This window comes from Anser brachyrhynchus (assembly GCF_964034855.1).
Source record: "Anser brachyrhynchus genome assembly, chromosome: W".
Taxonomy (NCBI): domain Eukaryota; kingdom Metazoa; phylum Chordata; class Aves; order Anseriformes; family Anatidae; genus Anser; species Anser brachyrhynchus.
This window is the reverse complement of record NC_137704.1, coordinates 17813727-17823612: the sequence shown is the minus strand read 5'-3', so window position 1 is coordinate 17823612 and position 9886 is coordinate 17813727.

Genomic DNA, 9886 nt, shown 5'->3' with positions numbered 1-9886 from the left:
GTAATAAATTGCACTTGATTGCATTGTTCCTAGCCGTGATAGTTCTCATTGAACGCGACTAGAGTAAGGGCGGTTATACGTTATTGGTGAATCCGTGACCGTGGTAGTTCAGTGCTAAGGGCGGTTATACGTGGTCGGTGAATATAGTTCAGTGTCCTGAATCCGACCGGATCCGTAACGGTTAATCGGCTACCCTGAATCCGACCGGACCCCTAACGGTTAATCGGCTACACCCCTTAACGCGACACCCCCGGCAAGCAACAAACCTCCCGAGACATCAGTTCGGGTTGGCAGATAGGTGCCTCTGTCCCCCACAGGAGGCAGTCTCCAATCACTGCCAGTTTCCTTTTTCCTTTGTGCAGACATAGGGTTTGGGCTCAGCTGTCTCTAATGCTGTATTGGGTTTACATGGCAAGGTTTTGGTAGCGGGGCGCTACACGGGTGGCCTCTGTGAGAAGAGGCCAGAATTTGCCCCATGTCAGATAAGGGCCAGTTTCAGCCATTCTATGATTCTATGATTTTATGACCATTCCTGTAAAGAAGACTGATTTCAAAAAAAATTACTTGGGCAGAGAATAGAACATTGACTTGGAACAGTGTGAACAGGGCATGGCACAGTATTTTATGTGGCAGTTTTCACAGGAAGGCGGGCACACAGGGAAGATGCCTCTTTGAAGGAGGGCCATTCCACCGACCGAGTAGGAAACTCAAAGTACATATAACCCAGCAACTGGGGACCGTTCAGTGACCATTTGTACTGGTAAAGGGCACTCATCCTACCTGACCCTTGAGGCAGAACGGTGGGCATTTGTCTTAAAGCAAAGACTGAAGCTCCAGTTGGGGAGCCTGCACCATCTACCCCAGCGGTGGCTGACACCTCCACCCAAACGGAGCTACTGAAGGGGAAGGCTGTAGTGCAGACCTCAGACTATAGACCTTTCTCTTGTGGTAGGGACAGGTGGCAGACCTGCCTGCAAAAGGTCTCTCCTGGAGAACAGGAGAGGTGCCTGAAGAAGGGAGGATAGCCAGTGTCACTCCGGTCTTCAAGAAGGGCAAGAAGGAGGATCCGGAAAAGTACAGGCCAGTCAGTCTCACTTCTGTCCCTGGAAAGGTGTTGAACATCTTGTTCTGGATGCCATCTCCAAGCAATTGGAAGAGAAGAAGGTTATGAGGAGTAGTCAGCATAGATTCACCAAGGGGAAATCGTGCTCGACCAACCTCGTAGCCTTCTATGATGACATCACCAGCTGGGTAGACGGGGGGAGAGCAGTGGATGTCATCTACCTTGACTTCAGCAAGGCTTTTGATACTGTCTCCCATGACATCCTGCTAACAAAGCTGAGAAAGTGTGGGCTAGACGAGTGGACAGTAAGGTGGGTTGAGAACTGGCTGACTGGCCAAGCTCACAGGGTGGTGACTGGCGGCGCAGAGTCCGGCTGGAGACCTGTGACTAGCGGTGCTCCCCAGGGATCGGTGCTGGGTCCGGTCTTGTTCAGCATTTCATCGACGACCTTGATGAGGGAATAGTGTCCACCCTCAGCAAGTACGCCGATGATACAAAGCTGGGAGGAGTGGCCGACACACCAGAAGGCTGTGCTACCATTCAGTGAGACCTGGACAGGCTGGAGATCTGGGCAGGAAGTAACCCAATGAGGTTTAACAAGAGCAAGTGTAGAGTCCTGCACCTGGGAAGGAACAACCGGACGTATCAGTACAGGCTGGGGGATGACCTGCTGGAGAGGAGCTCTGAGGAGAAGGACCTGGGGGTCCTGGTGGACGACAGGTTGACCATGAGCCAGCAGTGTGCCCTCGTGGCCAAGAAGGCCAATGGGATCCTGGCGTGCAGAACTGTGTCCAGTTCTGGGCTCCCCGGTACAAAAAAGACAGGGATCTCCTGGAAAGAGTCCAGAGGAGGGCCACCGAGATGATACGGGGCCTGGAGCATCTTCCCTATGAAGAAAGGCTGAGAGACCTGGGTCTGTTCAGCATGGAGAAGAGAAGACTGAGAGGGGATCTTATTAATGTTTACAAATATCTTAAATGTGGGAGACAGAGGGATTGGGCCAACCTCTTTTCAGTGGTTTGTGGGGACAGGACAAGGGGCAATGGCCACAAAAAGGATCACAGGAAGTCCCACACCAACATGTGAAAGAACTTTTTCACGGTGAGGGTGACGGAGCACTGGAACAGGCTGCCCAGGGAGGTTGTGGAGTCTCCTTCTCTGGAGATATTTAAGGCCCGCCTGGACGCCTACCTGGGCAACCTGCTCTAGGGAACCTGCTTTGGCAGTGGAGTTGGACCCGATGATCGATCTCCTGAGGTCCCTTCCGACCCCTACAGTTCTGTGAAAGGTGTGCCCAGGTGAAAGACCTGCAGCAGGTGGCTGAGCTGAAGGAGGTGGTGAGAAGGCTGTGTAGCATCAGGGAGGCTGAGAATGAGTTAGATGGCTGGAGGTGTTCAAGACTAGGTTGGATGGGGCCTTGGCCAACCTGATCTAGTGGGTGGCATACCTGCCTCTGGCAGGGGGGTTGGAACTAGATGATCTTTGAGATCCCTTCCAACCCGAACCATTCTATGATTCTATGATTCTATGATTCTATGATCTACCGGGGTCTGATGGGGTCCATCTGTCGGAGGATGGGAAGAGCATCTTTGGCTACAGGCTTGACAAGCTGGTGAAGAGGGCTTTAAACTAAAGTTGCTGGGAGAGGGGAACCTCAATCCACCCGACTCTTATCAGTTTGATGCCAGCACCAGCAATAGATGCCCAGAGCCAGGAAAGGGATCAGAGGTCAGCGGGAGAGCACCTGAAGAGCAGCACAAAGGAATTCCAGCCACTGCAGCTAATAAAACAGTTTCATCAGGGGCCCCACTTAAAAGTCCCTACACAAATGCACGCAGCATGAGGAATAAACAGGAGTTAGAGATGTGTGCACACCTGCAGGGCTATGATCCTATTGGCATCACAGAGATGTGGTGGAATGGTTCCCATGACTGGAGTGTTGGAATGGAAGGATACAGGCTCTTTAGGAAGGGCAGGCCTGGGAGACGAGGAAGGGGGTGTCGCCCTCTATGTCAGTGACCAGCTGGAGCGCATGGAGCTCTGCATGGGGATGGATGAGGAGCAACTGAGAGCAACTTATAGGTCAAGATTAAAGGGAGGGCAGGGATTGGTGACATTATAGTGGGGGTCTGCTACAGGCCACCCGACCAGGAAGACCGAGCAGATGAGGCCCTCTACAGACAGATAGGAGCAGTCTCACATTCACAAGCCCTGGTCCTCATGGGGGACTTCAACCACCCCAATATCCATTGGAGGGGCAGCACAGCAGGGCATAAGCAATCCAGGAGATTCCTGGAATGCGTTGATAATTTCCTTCTCCAAGTGATAGAGGAGCCAACAAGAAGTGCTATGCTGGGCCTCATTCTCACCAACAAGGAGGGGCTGGTGGGGAATGTGAAGCTCAAGGGCAGCCTTGGCTGCAGTGACTATAAGATGGTGGCGTTCAAGATAACTGAGGGCAGCGAGGAGGGTGCACAGCAAGCTCAGAACCCTGAACTTTGGGAGAGCAGACTTTGGCCTCGTCAGGGTTCTGCTTGGTAGAGTCCCATGGGATAAAGCCCTGGAGGGAAAAGGGCCCGAGAAATCTGGTTAATATTCAAGGATCACCTCCTCCAAGCTCAAGGGCAATGCGTCCCAACAAAGAGGAAGTCAGGCAAAAATGCCAGGAGGCCTGCATGGATGAACAAGTTGCTCCTGGACAAACTCAAGCAGAATAAGGAAACCTACAGAGGGTAGAAGCAAGGGCAGGTAACCTGAGAGGAATACAGAGACATTATCTGAGCAGCCAGGGATCAGCTTAGGAAAGGTAAAGCCTAGATAGAATTGAATCTGGTCAGGGACGTCAAGGGCAACAAGAAGGGCTTCTACAAGTACATCAGTGATAAAAGGAAGACTAGGGAAAATATGGGCCCTCTGCTGAAGGAAATGGGAGACCTGGTTACCTGGGAAGTGTTCTAGTTGCAGACCTAAATGTTCCTCTCTCTGCCGCTCCTTTGCAGTTTTCCCCTGTTCTAGAGTGGGTCGTCTCCATGGGCTACAGTCCTTCAGGAAAAAAACTGCTCTACCGTGGGTCCTCCATGGGCTGCAGTTCCTGGCAGTAAAACCTGTTCCTGCATGGGCTCCTCTCCACAGTCCGCAGTTCTTGCAAGGAACCTTCTTCAGTGTAGGCTGTCCCCGGGCTTCTGCTTCCTTCAGGGCATATCCAACTGTTCCAGTGTGTGGTCCTCCACAGGCTGCAGTGTGGATATCTGCTCCAGCATGGTCTTCTCCACTGGCTGCAGGGGAATCTCTGCTCCAGCTCCTGAAGCACCTCCTCCCCCATGCTTCTTCATTGACTTTGGTGTCTGCAGAATTGTTTCTCATCCTTTTTCTTTTGTTTTCCCCATACTATGAAAAGCATGTTTCTCATACTTCTGAGGTGTTGAGGTGTTCAAGAGCAGGTTAGATGAGGCCCTGAGCAACCTGATCTAGTGGGTGGCATCCCTGCCTATGGCAGGGGGGTTGGAACTAGATGATCTTTGAGGTCCCTTCCAACCCAAGCCATTCTATGATTCTATGATTCTAATCCTGGTCATAATATTAATTACTGTGTCTGGGGGACTGCCTGCTGGAAATTGGAGCAGCAAGTTTTTTCAGAGAACCCCCCTTTTGTGACTGGTTTTCCTTGCAACTCACGTACCCGTGCCTCTAGGGTCAAGGTAGATTTTCCATCCCATTTTCTCATATCCTTTCCATGGTCACGTAGGTAAAACCACAGAGTGGCACGGGGTGTGTACTCACTATATCTTCTTTCTTGAACAGAAGGATGCTTACTCCTGATAGCTGAGACACTGGTTTGTACAGGTGGGGAGGAAGATAAATTCTCTCTAAGTTGGTGGACCTCTTCAGAAAGTTTCTCCAAAGTATCCTCTTTTAGTTGGTGGAACTCTTGAGAAAGGTTTTCCACATGCAGAGATGCAGGCCTGTAGGGAAGAGGAGAGACTTTCTTTGTACCGCCGGAGTTGTTTAGCCAATTCATCCTCCGTGGGTTCCTCTCGGTCTTTGCAGGTCATTTCCGCCAATGAGCTGGCATATGATGATGGTGCACTCCGTACAAACTTCCGCCACATGGGTCGTCTACACTTGACTTCATCTGGATCTTTGGATAGCTGGTCATTGTCTAGGTCATCATAAATCATCTCCCATACAGCTAATTCCTTCAGGTACTGGATTCCCCTCTCCATGGTGATCCACTCGCCTGGTTGACATACAAGATCTTCCTTGAAGGGATACCTTTCCTTCACACCTGACAGGAGACGCCTCCAGAGGGTGAAGATTTGTGCTCCTTTTCCAATTGCTTTGTCATTGACTGCTTCCCTAGGGAGGGATCCCATCTGCCTGTCTTCCCCACCCTCAAATTCCAGACTATTGGATCCGCTGTCCCAGCACTGGAGCAGCTAGGTGACAAGGTGCTCACCTGGACGACAACTGAAATCTTTTCGCACATCTCGTAGCTCACGCTGGGATAGGCCTCAGGTAGTTATTGATGCTTTTATGATACCTTCCTCTTCGTCTTCCTGTTCCTCTGATGTCCCAGCCACTTTGGAGTAGCCTATCTCATCTTCTTCTTTTGAGTAGGAGTTCCTCTGCTTTCTAAATGACCTGACTTTCTCATCCTTTGTTTCATCTTGGATACAGGGGCAACTGACACTGGTACAGTCTGTTTCCCTGGCCTAGCTTTGGGGCTTGTCATATGAGTTGGAACAGCTGCAGGGCCCATCACAGGTGTTGGAACAGACACAGGGCCCGTCACAGGGGTTGGAATGGCCGCTGGGGTTGGAGTGTCCGCAGGGCCTGTCACAAGGCTTGGAGTGGCCACAGTGCCCGTCATAGGGGTTGGTGTGGCCGCAGGACTTTGAGTGGCTGCAGGGTCTGTCACTGGGGTTATCGTGGCGTAGAATGCAGCTCGGTAAGCATAGGCCAAGCCCCAGCATGTTGCAGTGATTTGTGTCTCTTTGGAATTGCCAGGGTGATGACACCTTTTTCAAGCATTCTACCAGTTTTTTAGGATTTTGCAGTTGTTCAGTGGTGAATTTCCAAGACACTGGAGGTGCCCACTGCTCTAGATGCTGGCCCATATCCTCCCATACGCCCTGCCACTCATAACTATCCTGCCTCAAGACAGATCTCTGGATGGCATTCCCAAGTAGTTGTTTAACCTTAAACAAAACCTGAAGCGCATTCTGGAGACATAACAGTAAGAACATGCTGGTTTGAACGTCCCAAGGATATTCAAAGTCTTGAAGAGCTATTGTAACTAGTCTGGAGGAGAAGAGGGGGGTAAAGGAGAAAGGGGGAGCGAACAAGTGGGAAAAAACATCTCCCCCTGTCCCCTCCATAGATTGGCTCCCTGTAGAAAAAAGGTAAAAGGTGTAATTGTTAATAGTTTCTGAGATATGGTTTCCAAAGTATGGAGTTGACGGCAATGTTGAGTACAAATACCAGGTTAGTCTCATGACCAGTAATTTTATCATATCATAAGCCAGTGTTAGTACAGCAAAATAGTAACCTTAAACCAGCCCCCAGAAAGGATAAACAGCACGAGAGGGAATGCATACAGTAAGTAATGTGCTATATAACTCAATTCAGAAAACAGGCACAGCAGACCTCAGATCAAAGCAATCAACATTGTGACTAGCAACTATTAAGCAGGTCTAATACCAGTTTTGGTTTAGCACACTCTGGTCAGATCTGTCATTATCTCAACCCTTCGGGCCCCATGCTGAGTGCCAAAAGGACTGTTGTGGTTAAATCCGGCCGGCAGCTAAGCACCACACAGCCATTTGCTCACCCTCCCCCCTTCCTCTCTGGGATGGGGGAGAGAATCAGAAAAACAGTGAAAGCCTGTGGGTTGATATAAAGACAGTTTATTAGGACAAAAAAGTGTTGTGGTTTAACCCGGCTGGCAGCTAAACACCACACAGCCGTTCGCTCACCCTCCCCCCTCCCTCTCTGGGATGGGGGAGAGAAACGGGAAAGTGAAGCCTGTGAGTTGAGATAAAGACAGTTTATTAAGACAGGAATATAATAATAACAATAATAATAATAATAGTGATAATGATAATAGTATTAATAATAATAATGTGTAAGAAAACAAGTGATGCACAATGCAATTGCTCACCACCCGCTGACCGATGCCCAGCCTATCCCCGAGCAGCCCGGCCCCCCACCCCGGCCAGCCACCCCTATATATTGTTTAGCATGACGTCAGATGGTATGGAATACCCCTTTGGCCAGTTTGGGTCAGCTGTCCTGGGTCTGTCCCCTCCCAGCTCCTGCTGCACCCCCAGCCTGCTCGCTGGCAGGACAGAGCGAGAAGCCGAAAAGTCCTTGGCCTGGTGTAAACACTGCTCTGCAACAATTAAAACATCAGCATGTTATCAGCGCTCTTCTCATCCTAATCCAAAACATAGCACCCTACCAGCTACTAGGAGGGAAAATTAACTCTGTCCTAACTAGAACCAGGACAAAAAGAAAGGAAAATAATAATAATAATAATTATACTACTACTAATAATAAAAATGTATACAAAACAAGTGATGTATAATGCAATTGCTCACCACCCGCTGAACAATGCCCAGCCTATCCCCGAACAGCGATCCCCCCACCCTGGCCAGACACCCCGTATTAACTGTTCAGCATGACGTCAGATGGTATGGAATACCCTTTTGGCCAGTTTGGGTCAGCTGTCCTGGGTCTGTCCCCTCCCAGCTCTTGCTGCACCCCTAGCCTGCCCACTGACAGGACAGAGCGAGAAGCTGGAAAGTCCTTGGCTTGGTGTAAGCACTGCTCTGCAACAATTAAAACATCAGCGTGGTATCAACATTATTCTCATCCTAAATCCCAAACACAGCACCCTACCAGCTACCAGGAGGAAAATTAACTCTAGCCTATCCAAAACCAGGACACCCTCACTCCTCTCTCTACCATGCAGCATTTTGCCCTTTCTTAAATATGTTTTCACAGAGGTGCTACCAGCTTTGCTGATTGGCTAAACTCTGGCCTGTGGTGGGTCCGTTGTAGAGCTGGCTGGAACCAGCTATATCCAGCACTGGGGCTGCCCCGGTCTCTTCTCACAGAGGCTACCCCTGCAGGCCCCTTGCTACCATAACCTTAGCATGTAAACCCAACCACAGCAGTGCTCCAGGAAATATCACGGCTTGGAATTTTATAGCTAGGGAGGAAATACCAACTATTCTTCAGTCCTTGCCACCTTTCCACATGAAAAATGAAGCTCCTAAATAGATTATAGGAAAATAGCTTAAGCAGGATGTCAAGTAGTTCATTTCTGATTATTCCTCTTTGGTCGTGATTTAATTTCTTGGTTTCCACACTACCAAGAATACTGCTTGTTGAATTTTCCTGGTAGCCCAGTTCTATCTATATTCTGGTAATTTGCAAGAGCTGGTTGCTTCTGGAATGCAGTTGCCACTAACTTCTGAAGTTATTTGAAGCAATACCGTGCAGTGCCTACTTCTATGGTTAACTGGCCAGTTAAAGAGTACTATTTAAAAAGTTTGCTTGCTAAATAAATCCATATGTTCAAATCCTTTTCCCCAGAAGGAAAAGGGAGACCTGGTCACAAAGGGAGACCTGGTCATATGGAGACGGCTGAGGTAAACAACGACTTTTTTTTTTTTGCCTTAGTCTTCTCTGGCAAGTTCTCTACCCACAGCGCCCCAGTCACAGAAGGGAAAGGCAGGGACTGGTAAAATGAAGAACCGCTCACTGTAAAAGAGGATGAGGTTCGAGACCATCTAAGGAACCTGAAGGCGCACGAGTCCATTTTACCGGATGAGATGTATTCGAGGGTCCTGAGGGAACTAGTGGATGAAGTTGCTAAGCCATTGTCCGTCATATTTGAGAAGCCGTGGCAGTCAAGCTCCCACTGACTGGAAAAGGGGAAACATAACCCCCATTTTTAAAAAGGAAAAAAGGGAGACCTGGGGAACTACAGGCCAGTCAGTCTCACCACTGTGCCCGGCAAGATCATGGAGCAGATGCTCCTGGAAACTATGCTAAGGCACATGGAAAATAAGGAGGTGATTGGTGACAGTCAACATGGCTTCACTAAGGGCAAATTGTGCCTGACAAATTTGGTGGCCTTCTACAATGGGGATACAGTGTTAGTGGGTAAGGGAAAAGCAACTGATGTCATCTACCTGGACTTGTGCAAAGCATGACACTGTCCCGCACAACAGCCTTTTGTCTAAATTGGAGAGACATGGATTTGACGGACAGGCCACTCAGTGGATGAGGAATTGGCTGGACAATTGCACTCAAAGAGTTGCCATTAACAGCTTGATGTCCAGGTGGAGACCAGTGGAGACCAGGCCTCATGGACTAATGTATTTCCAGTTTGTTTAGGTGCTCCCTAACTTGATCCTCCTCCACCGAGGGTGATTCTTCCTTCTTCCATACTTCCCCTAATTTCAGGGGCCTGGGATTCCTGAAGTCTGTTTTTACAGGTAAAGACTGAGGCAAAGAAGGCAGTGAGTACCTCAGCCTTCTTCGTGTCATTTGTAATCAGTTTCCCTGTCCCATTCAGCAGCAAGCCCACATTTTCCTTAGCCTTCTTGTTGCTGCTTATGTACTTGTAGAATCCTTTCTTGTTGCCCTTCACATCCCTCACAAGATTCAACTCCAAGAAGTCCTTGGCTTTCCTAATACTATCCTTGCAAATTCAGACAGCATCTCTATATTCCTCCTGGGTCACCTACCTCTGTTTCCACCTCTTGCATACTTCCTTTATATGTCTGAGTTCAATCAGGAGCTCCTTGCTCA